Genomic DNA, 11,070 nt, shown 5'->3' with positions numbered 1-11,070 from the left:
TGCTGTAACATATTACTGTATTATTTGAGTCTGCTGAAGCTAACCTGCCTGTTTGTAGGCAACAGTGTTTGTAGCTGATCACTGTGTAAAAGAAAATAAAGATTATATTGTGTAAAAAAAAAATGATTTTGGTGGATTTTTAATAGTTTTGTTAAGGAGGCTGGAACTTCTGTGTTGTGCTGGAAGCCGGTCGTTTGTTTATTAGACTCGTTAGCTGCTGTTGCTCTGAGATGAAGTCCAGACTGTTGCCCGAAATCTGACCAGAGTCCTTTACAAAGAAATCCACAGTCCTGCAGGGTTATACAACTTAAACAAATCAACCTAGAGAGACGGGGAAGGTCTCATTTTTGCCTGTCATATCATAATCTGATCACATAAGACTCATAAAAAAGTGATTAAAGATGCAACATGTAAGAATTGGCCACCTTCTGAACTAATAATCCAAACAAATAGGGGGCAGCATATCACCAGAGTTAACACTTCAGAGGTGTTCAACATGATGTCTTATTTCTTCACATTCTGTCTGTAATTTCACGCAATTTTTGAATGTTTTTAAACTGAAATTCGTGCATATGGCTCCTTTGATCCATGTTAATTGCTACAACATTGTTACATAGAGCCCCTTTAAATGACAAACCAGCTGAAAAGGAGTGAATCTGTTGGTTGTAAAAATGTTATTTGCATAATCAGCCCACTAGATGGCAGCACAGTCTCAGAAAGTATAGTCCTCAGTCCTGCCACATCTTGTGCAGTTTCTCATGCAGTGTAAAATTCATCGCTCGTAGTTGTTTGCAAAATTAAATTGCACAAAGACGCATTCCAGTAAACGAGCAGTCCACGGGCCATAATTCATTTTATTGTGTTGTTGATGGACCGTAAAAGGAGGAGACTCACACTGGCTTTTTTAACGCACACAATCATAATGGTATGAAGTGTCGACCGCTTCACCAGGGAGGGCTGTTTTATTTATCTGCACAGGCTTTGCTGCTAAAAATACACTGGAATAAAACAGACAGGGATCAATATGGCTTCAATCAAAACAGCCCATTGAGATCTTGGCTCGCTATGTGCAGTAACACACACTGCCTCTATATATATATATACGACTGCATACACACATGGAAACAGGAAAAGTCAAATTTGTGCAATCAAGTGAGAGAAAACATGCGCTGACTGTGTCCACTGCATTCCTGGAGTCCATGCACATGTATTGGTGTGTGTGTGTGTGTCTGTGTGTGTGTTAGTGTGTGTGTGTTTTATGTGTAAGCTCCGAGTTACGAATGTCACTCAGGGTGACAAGTCAGCCATGTCGGCCATGATGGAATGTGTGATGGACAAGGATCAACAGCCAACCTTCCACATTGTCCTGGAATGAAATTGTCCCTCTCTCTTGGTTTCCCCTCTCTTTTTGTCCTTTCTCCTACCTCTGATCACACACACACACACACACACACACACACACACACACACACACACACACACACCTAATCCCTTTGCTCCTTTCCTGCCTCTTCACTTCTTTCTCCCTGACATTCGGTCAGGAGGATTTTCCTTCAGCAGTCCAGTCGTGCAACTGATTAATTAAGGCGAAGAAATATTAAACAATATGGTAAAGTATATTAGTATATAGTCTAAAATGTTTCCTGACATTTCATGTTAACTAATCACATGAAAATTTTGATGTACAGTAGCATATTCCACTGTGCCACAGACGTCTATAACCCACTCTGCTTTATATGGAAGCCCTGAGGGGCAAGGGAGAAATTTTTTCCCAATGTTTGAAACAGTGAATTTTTTTTTTCATGTGAAATTTTATTTCATTTTTTCATGTGTCGCGCCGAGTGATTTTTTTTTTTTTCCACGGATGAAATTTTTTTTTTCATGTGTCGGGCTGAGTGAATTTTTTTTTTTTTTACGGATGAAATTTTTTTTCTTCATGAGTCGAGCCAAGTTAAATTTTTTTTTTTCTTTCAATCTATATACGCAGGTAGTGAGGATGATACAGATGAGCTGACTGGAGAAGACAGTGTATGTGCGCTGTCTCCAGTGCGCGGTCTGCGCCTGACAGCACAGTTGTGTCCACTGCAGGGATTTCACACACAAACTACATGAAAACTAAAATCGTATTTGGTGAAACATGAACAGTAGGCTATTCATTCTTTAATGCTTTTTGATTTAATCTTGGATTTCTACCATCAATTATGATTACTGAATCAGTTAGTTACCAAAGAATCCGGCCCTTTTTCACCCGTGAAAAATTGAGCCTTAGCTCCTCTAGAAAAATATATTTTTCAGTGGGTTTCACACACATGGGAAAAAAAATGTTCATGAGTGAATGTTTTCTTTTACTCCTCTCAACAGATGAAAAAGGAACATTTTCACCGTTGAAAAACATTTTTTTCACTCGGCTGGACACATGAAAAAAATTTCAGCTTCAGCTCACCGGAGAAAAAATTCACCTGTGAAAAAAAAAAAATTTCACCCGTTTTCACTGGGCTCAACAAATGAAAAAAAGAAATTCACCCGTAAAAAGAAAAAAATTTCATTGGGCTCGACACATGTTAAAGGGAAATTCACCCATAAAAAAATAAATGTTTTCACCCGTGAAAAAGAAATTCAATTTTGTTTTTAAAATGTTTTCCAAAAAAAAATTTTTCAAAGAAAATTTTTTTTCCCGGATTTTTTTTTTTTTCAAAGAAATGTTTTCCCCGAAAAAAATTGTTTTTAAAAAAAAATGTTTTATTTTATATTTATTTATTTTTTAAATTGTTTCACTGGAAAAAAGAAATTCACTTGAGAAAAAAAAAGTTTTTCTACTCAGCTCGACACATGAAAAAAATTTTCACCCATGAAAAATTTTCTTTTTCACTCTGTTTCACACATGAAATATGAAATATTTTAGAAAGGAGCCCCTCAGGGCTTCCGTAGCTTTTCTAGTTGACGTGTTACTTCATTACGATGATGTTGTTTTATTTGGATCCGCATCAACAATGTTAAAGAAAGTGAAGAAACTTGTGGGATCTGTTCCTGACCAAAAGTTTATGGGGTCTATTTTGAGACGAGACCAATCCTCCGCCCAAGTTTTGTAGAAATCTGTTCAGTAGTTTTTATGTAATCCTGCTGACAAACCAACAAAGGTGAAAACATAACCTCCTCGTCAGAGGTAATAACTAAAAAGATATAGTTTTCAAAAATTGTGTCCTCACCACAGCTACAACGATGACAGTGGCAAACGATGGCTATATGATCAATTTCAGATTGATCTGATGAACGATAGAAAAGCTGACAGCCAATCAAAATCCATCTGAGGGCCATCAATTAGATTGATTTGGGAGACTTATGATATTGGTTTCTGACTAGACTAGCCTACTACTCTTTTATGCTAATTGCTGGCACATTTTAGACGGTCGACTCTAGTAATTCTTTCTTGGTTATTTAAACATCTCATTAAACTCTTATATAATTTACATCAGGCTGCAAATTACACATAAAACAACATCTTTTCACCTGAGACATGCTACCAAACCATCTCTGCCGCTGATGGGTCTCTGACGTGCGTTTTGTCTTTAATGTTGTCCTCTTTGACGATCCCCCAGATATCTGATGTTGACTCATACAAAGGATAACATCTGTATTCAAAAGACAATAACTCATAGAGTGCTGGATTTTCCTCACTCCTCTGATCTCTGAAGAATTTCATAAAACCATATCCTTTTAAGTTTGTTTTGATGCATCAACGTACGGCAGCAACAGGTCACCGAAATCCATTTTCCTATGCAAGTACACAGCTCGTGCTTTGCAACACAATTTGTAGAACTCTATCAATCGTCAGTGTTTTAACGCTCACGTTTATTGTCGTAGTTGTCGTTGTAGTGATCGTTCTTGCAGTGATCATGGTGGCATCGAGCTGGTTGTTCTCCCAGCGTCCACTTTTGGCTGTTCTGGTTTGCTCCGACGGTCCAAACTCATGCATGTCACAGTGATTGAAGACTATAATGGATGTGAATGTCTTTTTCATGTCAGTTTGCTTCTGCTCCTCCCGCGGCTTCCCGCCCAAGTGCACGCTGGGAGAGGCTTCAGACACCTGTGACTTTGAACAGTATCATCCTGATTATCATTGAAAAACACAAAAAACACACAGCTTAGCATGAAGTGAGGAAGCTGTGTACACAAATGACCATAAAGACGCGGTTCTTAGTTCTTGTTTATAAAAAGATTTCATGAACTTACAGATGAATTATGGAGCGGCGGCATGTGCACCTGAGGTGAAATCAGCCGTGGCAACGCCGAGCTTTCATCTGCAGGAAACATAAACAAATGTCTTTGTTCCTTCAAAGGAGAGAGGGGCGAAAGGCACAACAAACAGGGCCAGCGTGTGTGTGTGTGTGTGTGTGTGTGTGTGTGTGTGTGTGTGTGTGTGCGCGTCAAAAGAAGAGAAAGAGAGATCAAAGCGGGGGGTGGCGGGGAGGGGGTACGTTTTTGAATCCTTGTGTGGGAGTTGAAGCCTCACCTACCCAGAATGCCTTGCCTCACTCCTTGCAGCCCACTCAGGTTTTAAGGAGCATCACTTCTCTTCGCAGCGGGTGTGTTATGATACTACCTCCTCATCAGTCATCTGCAGATATTCTCCGAGAGTCTTGAAGCGGTGACGCGGTGTGAGCCGGCAGCTGACCTCTGATCTGCGGCACAAGTTGGATTCGCCCACGCTCAGCTCGACGTGTGTGTTTCAACCGTTGCAATGTAAAGAGTGAAAAATCTGCAGAATATGAACCAGATCTGGTTTCGCAGGAGAAGATTACTTGGACCGGAGCCCATCCCCCCCTTCCCTCAATCTCGTGAGGAGATCGAAGTGTCTCTTTTAACTCAGCGTGAGAAGCTGCTAACAGATGTATGTCCGTCCACACACAGGGAATGTGGTGCCCTCTCACACACGGATGAAAAGCCACGAAAGTCTCTGTGTTGCGTTCGTCAGTGTCTTAAGGCAGTGTTTATCTTTGGCAGGCTGAAGAAAACAAAGCCATCGATTTCTAATCCTAATCCCCTTCTACTGCCTCTCTCCTATTGATCATCTATCCATCCTTAATGAGATGGAGGGATAGAGGGATGGAGGGCTGATGAAGGACAAAACTTTCCCTGCCCGCTCGCTGCCGTCTTTCCCCTCCACCCATCTCTTTTCAATCTGTCTCTCTCCGGCTCGTGGGGGGGGGGGGGGGGGGGGGCTTTCATTAACTTCTTTATGGTGGGCTGGAAAATAAATGCAGCCTGGTGATTTTGTGGAGGTTTATCAAACCTGGAGGCCTGCGGAGCGATGCAGGTTCAACTAAATATTGAAATTGGATGACATGGATGAATGCACAAAACACACAGCAGCACATGCATGCACACACAGTGGGAGGGGATTGAGTTTCGGTCCAAACACCAGTAATGGTATTTCTGCCTGCGTAGTACACTGACTCTGAGTCAGTGATGCTCTCTGATAATGACCGAACCAACCACACAGCACAGGGATACATTCGATTTCTATAAAAATGACTCCTACTGTAGGTCAACATGTGATCTTTACATCCAAAAACAGGTCAGGAGGTTGTCAACACCACAATCCTTAAGGTGACTAGAAGATATCGAGTGCTGGATGTATGAACGCGGCACGTTTTGTTGTGTCAAAAATGCAACCAAGGCTTTAAGGCTTCATGTTACTCTGACCAGACACTCTCAGTCCTGCTGTGCACTTAACTCTCTTATCTCCGTTAGCCGTAAGATATTAGCGCTGTAGCTGTTTGTTCCCTAGGACTCTGCTACCAACAGCTAACTAGCTCTCCTCCTGCAGATTTTAAGGCGGGTTAGTTCACTGTGTAGCTTTATCAAAGATAAAATAGGGCACGTCCTCCATCGATGGTGAGTTTACTGGATCAATTTAGATTTTAATGTTAAATATTTTATGTAGGTCTCACGCTGAGTGGCTGCCAGTGGTACTTGGCTATCTTGACTATCGCTATAGTAATAGCATGCGAATACGTGCTCCGTTGTAGCCAGCACTTGGTTCAGTTTGTCATTTGCTGAGCGTACTCGTACATAAAAAAATTCCCTCTCATCCCAGAGGTGCTCCAGGGAAGATCTCTGTATACATATTGTATCTTCCCCGTGACGAAGGGACGCCGTTAGGTTCAAGCCTTATGCTATTAACAACCTGTCGAATGACTACCTAATATAAAAGGTGTCGCCCATAGTGATGAACCTACAGAGATTAATGACCCAACTGTGCAGTTCCCCTCAGTTACATGAAGCATTTTAGCGTCTTTAGCTGTTTTGGTTGTACGACCCACAACTTAGCTGTGTTTCTGGTGTTTCCAGCCACCGCAGGCGTCTGTTTCCTTCATGAAAGCTGTATCTACCCACTCTGTGCTACCTGCTCATCACCAAACAGTATACAGTAACAGTTCAAGGTGAACATGGTGGAGCTTTTAGCAGCTAAAGAGGCAGATTTTCCTCTGAGGAGTTAGAGTGGACAGAGGAAAAGAAAGAGACATTCATCAGGTGCTGACTGCGGTGGCCCGGGTCTGACTGCAGCCTTCTGCTCCTGTCTTAAAGGCAAAAGCCACTAAAATCAAACTTTTACATAAGAAAAAAACAGTTTTAAAGTGCATTCCTACATATCGCACCTTTAACACTTATATAAAGTCTTAATACACATGTTTTGAGGACTTATAAGGATCCTATTACCGATTAAAATCAGAACATTACCAGAAATACAAATCTTCACATAATAAAAAGTTAATTTTGTTACATGCAAGTTAGCCAAAAGTTACAATCTACTGAGCGCCTTCTTGAAGAGATGTTAAATCTCTGTTCAAGTAGTTTCTGTTGCACTTGTTCCTGCTGAGAGCCATTATTCTGTTATCATTGTACTGTATGTTCTTTGCTCTCCATATGGCATTTATAAAAACCCAAATTTTCAGCTCTTAATTAGCAGTTTGGGATTCACTGTCCTCATGAAGGACACCTTGGCTGCGCACACTTTCTGGCACAGAGATCTGCGTCTTTCAGACCACCACAGTAAGCCAAGTACGACTTTGATTTTTTTGTACTTAAATCTGTGGCATCTCTTTTTAGTTTTTAAGTTTGAAGTGGAAATATGTGATTTGAGATGTCGTATTCATAAATTTCCCCTCGGATGACAGGATTCTCACTCCAACCTTCAAACTGTACGTGAGTTACTGACTGGAATAACCTGTTAAAGGGGCATTATGTAGTTTTGGAAGGAGAAATTCAAAGTCAGAATTTTAGTATTTACAATATTAATGAGGAAGTAAAACATTAATAATTAAACAAGCTGTTCTCAGAGGAAAATAAGGTCCCAGAACACTGTTTGAAGCTAGAAAGGTGGTAAAACAAGTAAAACAGCATGAAACTGTGTTGTCCTTTAATTATAAAATGTCTTCCCAAAACTACAGAGTGCACCTTTAAGACAGAGCACATATTCCTGTGCACCACGACGGTTAGAAGTAATATTATCTATGTACCCGGTCGATCCACCTGGGCCGAACACTGAACCGCACTGCGAGAGGAAAGGCGTGGAACACCTGCTGTTGATGTGATGGGAGATCCCGAGGCGGTGTTTGTGTTATTTGTGCACAGACTTGTAGGATTAATGTTAATCGCGGTGGTATTCCCTTTAGGATCACGGGTAAACAATGAGTCTGATGTGGGAGGTCCGCTAGCCACACCCCACATTCCTTCAGCGTCACCTCTGAGAGAAACTCACGGACATCCTGGACTTAACTGGAGGTCGTGACAAAACAAGAAAAAGGGGCGATCCTGGAGAGTCTTGGTTTTTCACCAGACACACACTGCTTTGCTTTGCTTTGCTTTGCTTGCAGAGAAAATTGGATGATTTTGGATACAGAACGCATGTCGAAGCAAAAACGGCACCCTGGGGATGTTTCTCCCTAAGTGTGTGATAATGGCTGCGGCAGAAGTCATTAATAGCAGGCTAATGTGTGTCAGATGGTACCTGTCCAGCAGCAGCAGCAGCAGCAGGGGAGAGAGATCCAGGACACGAGTGACTGGCCAGCATAATGAGAGGGACATGGCCTGCCAACTTGGGCAGCTGCTTCTCTAGTGGGACCGAGCGTGTGTGTGTGTGTGTGTCCTCACATTTCCCTGTGCTCTTTCTGCTTCTTCTCTCAATGTATTTCTCATCAGCAGCATCCAGAAATACAGCTCACACACACACACCCACACCCACACAGCCACACACACACACACACACACGCACAGACGACCTCATCAGGGTTACCGTGGGAATGCCTGTGGCATTATGTCAGTCATTGAGGTGATGCCTTTAATCCTGAAACAAATCTAGACTTTGTGTTGTGCGTCTCCGGCTGTGCGTGAGCGAGCGTGCCCGTGTGTAAAGCCCAATCTCACACCCATTACATTACGGCTGGCCGCGCAGCAAAGACACCCCACTGCCACTCCCACATGGAGGAGCGGGGCAGGATTAGCAAGCTCCATACCCGCCCTAATCTGGGGACAAAAACCCACAGTCGCCTCCCACTGAGACGCGGAGACAGAAAGATTCAATTTGATCTGCCCTCCTCCAGACAACAAGAGTGTCTTTTAAGGTTAAAATTACTACTGCTCACTCTACCATCGGTGCGATGCGGATTCAGCCCCTAAACGGTGTCCTTTATGTCCCTCCGATCGATCCCTTTCAGCACAGTTTGGAACACTGCGGCAGCAAAATGGAAAAGCTTTTCAGGAGTGTGAAGCCATGCTAGCAGCTCTGTGAGGCTGTGCTGAGCTAAACGCTAACGTAGGCATGCTAACCCGTCACAATGAAAACGCTGACATGCACAGGTCACCATCTTATTTTTAGTGTTTTAGCATGCTAACTTTTGCTAATTAGCATCACAAGCACAGACGAGGTGAGGCTGAGGGTATTAACAGCAGGTTTGAAGAGAATCGATCATGAACCAAAGTCAACGTGAACTTGGTTTGCGACTTGATGGAAACGCTGGAGCAGCGGTGCCTTAACTTTTCCCCTTGGAGGCCCAAAACTGAAATATAATAGCGGGCCACATACCGGCCAAAAGCAAACACCTACTGTATGGATTGCTTTTGGTTTTGGGACCAATAACTTTATAGTCCTGGTAACACAACAGCTCTTGACACATAAAGGAACTAGTTTAGCAGGACTAGGGATTGAACCCATGCAGGTATTTGCCCATTGGATCCTAAGTCCAACACCTTATTCACTCGGCCATCCTGGTGACCAACTACATCAGCTAACATTAGGCCATGAACGAACTACCATCAATCAATCGATCTATAAGTCGCAAATTAGAGTAAGAATAGTTTGCAACTAAAGACGACGAGTGAGGAGATGAATCTTTGCATTCGCCTTCGCTTCTGTGTGCTAATCTCATTTAGCCACTTGTTAGCAACCGCCGTTTCCAAGACACCTAAACACTTTTTAATTCAAACGTGGGGTATTTACTGAAATGTTTCGTGTTGTAGCACAAGACGTGAAAATATCTTAAGCTTGTGTTAACATCAGAACTTTTCGAAACATTTAGCCAAAAAAAAAAAAAAAAAAAAAAAAGTCTGGGTTTTAGTATCATTAACCCCTTAATAACTAACAACTATATAGTGGTAAGAAAAGGCCTACAGATGTTTTTTCTGTTAGAGGTGGAAATACAAACTCTGCTGTGGGAACTGTCAACACGTGGCTACACCTGACAAAATAAAATGTTTTGATGTCACATATTTATCGGTCTCCATTCAAAGAGATAATTGATTATCTTTAAAAAAAAAAAATCCATTTGATTGTTGACAAAAAATGGCAGAAAAACTTGCACTCCTGCCTCACACCAATTTGAGGACTTTCAGTGGATTTGTGCTTCGCTCATCTTTAAATGCTGTAAATGAAAAATAACTCATTTCCATTGTGGACTTGATAATTGATTGACTTCTTGTGCAAAGTGTTTCTTTCCTCCGATATCTCAGATTATGAAAAATAAAAGGAGCAGTTTCACCTGACAAAAAATAAGAAGTAGCGGACAGACCGACTGTCGTCTGTTCTGCGGTCTGAGACAGTTCATAGTGAGTTTATCCACCTCTTGCTCACAGTTGTTTTTCCACACAAACAGATGCTTTCTCTTACTTTCAGGCTCAGCGTGTGATGCATCATCACAAAACGCTACCTGCTCAACGTGTCGTCAGTGTCTCATTATTTGGCAGAAGCGGCCCGTTTCATCGCCCCGAGCCGAGCCGAACCGACTCCCCCTCCGTCTCTCCTCCTCTCTCTGTCTCTTACTCAGAGGCATCTGCCTCATTAACCACCATCAGCATTTTGTTTGCTGTGTGTGATTTGGATGTATTAGGAGTGAGGCAGGGGGTGGTGTGTGTGTGTGTGTGTGTGTGTGCGTGTGTGTGTGTGTGCAGGCAGCTCTCATTAGGCTGGAAAAACATTGACATTTTTTTGCCAGGATCCAGATCACATCTTCTCTTCCTTTATGTATCAAAAGGTTTCTCCAATCAACTCCCTGGTGAGTGTGTGTGTGTGTGTGTGTGTGTGTGTGTGTATGTATGGGTGTGTGGTAGTGTAGTGGGAGACAGATGTTTGCTGATTCGGCAAGTATGCGCTGCAAACTCAGCCCAATTTAGCTGGCAAAAAACATGATGCCACACAGACGCTCATGGTGACAGCCCACTCTTAATTTTCTCTCCTTTTAATTCAAGCTCTCAGTTCTTCTCTTCTTCTTCTTCTTCTTCTTCTTCTTCTTCTTCTCTCTCTGTGTTTCTGTCCTCTCTTTCTCAACACAGTGTGATGACACCAGCAGCATTTCAGCTTGGTGTTCTTCTGGACTTGTTTTCCTTGTTACAGGCACCTCTGACTAAGTCTCAACTCTCAGAGGACACTTTCTTCTTCTGCCAGACTCAGACATCATAAATATGAAAATGCTCGAGGCCACACTGGACTCTCTGTCTACATTACAACATAAACTTTACATTAAACACACTGCGACTGCAAAAGTTTGAGTTAAACGAGATTAAAACCTACAGAGA

Source organism: Pagrus pagrus (assembly GCF_965226575.1).
Source record: "Pagrus pagrus genome assembly, chromosome: 12".
NCBI classification, from domain to species: domain Eukaryota; kingdom Metazoa; phylum Chordata; class Actinopteri; order Spariformes; family Sparidae; genus Pagrus; species Pagrus pagrus.
This window is presented reverse-complemented; position numbering follows the sequence as displayed.